This window comes from Amblyomma maculatum, unplaced genomic scaffold (genome assembly GCF_055883805.1).
Source record: "Amblyomma maculatum isolate TAMU_Amacu unplaced genomic scaffold, ASM5588380v1 scaffold_23, whole genome shotgun sequence".
Lineage (NCBI taxonomy): Eukaryota > Metazoa > Arthropoda > Arachnida > Ixodida > Ixodidae > Amblyomma > Amblyomma maculatum.
The window spans coordinates 1-1,281 of record NW_028146748.1 but is presented as its reverse complement, the minus strand read 5'-3'; the positions used below and the strand labels follow the sequence as shown (position 1 = coordinate 1,281).

The following is a 1,281-nucleotide window of genomic DNA, read 5'->3' as shown; positions in this document are numbered from 1 at the left end:
GCGAATATGTGTGCTTAGGACAGGTAGTAACCGCAGATCCGGACCATGAAAAGGAAATAAGAAGAAAAATAAGATTGGGATGGAGCGCATTCGGCAAGCAGTCGCAGATTATGACTGGCAGCTTACCGGTATCGCTCAAGAGGAAAGTATACAGCAGTTGCATCTTGCCTGTACTCACCTATGGGGCTGAAACGTGGAGGCTAACCAAGAGAATTCTACTTAAGTCGAGGACAACCCAGAGGGCTATGGAACGAAAAATGGTAGGGGTAGCATTAAGAGATAGAAAGCGTGCAGAGTGGGTCAGAGAAATATCTCAAGTTACCGACATTCTAGTAGAAATTAAGAAGAAAAAATGGACATGAGCAGACATGTATTGCGAAGAGATGATAACCGATGGTCGCTTAAGGTAACAAACTGGGTTCCAAGGGAAGGAAAGCGTATCAGGCGGCGGCAGAATGTTAGGTGGGCTGATGAGATTAAGAAGTTCGCAGGGGTCAAGTGGATGCAGCTAGCACAGAACCGGGTTAAGTGGAGAAAGATGGGAGAGGCCTTCGCCCTGCAGTGGGTATAATCAGGCTGATGATGATGATGATGAGTGCTTTGATGGATTCTAGGGGTGTGGACTCTACTTAAGGTCTCGGTTCTTAGAACCAGCCTGTAACCATTCCCTTTCCGGCAAAGCATGGGTTCCCCTTGCCCATTGGATGATTGGGTGCCCTGAACGTCTGGCGTGGGGAAGCGGTGCTCCGGCACCGGACCTTCACGTCACGACACGGCCCGATCAGCTGATCTCTTGTGCGGCTGGGTCTTTTGCATGCCAACGCAATTGGGATGAGTCTTCCATTTGCATTGATATTCCGAAGACATGGTAAACCTAGAGATGCCCCACTTATGGATGCACCTGCTCTAGGGCAGACCATGACCATTTTCTCGTTCCAGTGTCCCAGCATTGTCAAAAGCCAACTCTATTCTTAACAGCTGAATATCTGTTACGGGTTCTAATTGTACCCATGATATTAAACTGATTTTTGTAACGCGGCGGAGCGTTCGGGGCTTTCCCCACCTCCGCCACGGGTCGGACCGGTACTGCACTACTTCCGGGACAAGCCCAGTGACTCCCCGTTGTTGGGGGAAGGACAATCGCAATTCCAAGGTGAAAACAAGTAATTTGTTTTTCACCCGAGTTCGCTGCTTTCTGTATGCTTCACACAGTAATCTTGTCATTGCGCCTGTCCTATTGCATTGCTGGGCGCCTCGTGCGCGCATTGACACTTTGGGTTA

The 1,281-nt window shown here is 49.3% G+C and overlaps 1 non-coding gene across 1 annotated transcript; it reads left to right on the top strand.

Moving 5' to 3' along the window:
- Positions 1 to 925: 925 nt before the first annotated feature.
- LOC146171035 (U2 spliceosomal RNA) lies at positions 926 to 1,117 on the top strand. Its single transcript, XR_014702934.1, has one exon. It is a non-coding gene; the product is annotated as a U2 spliceosomal RNA (small nuclear RNA).
- Positions 1,118 to 1,281: the final 164 nt, after the last annotated feature.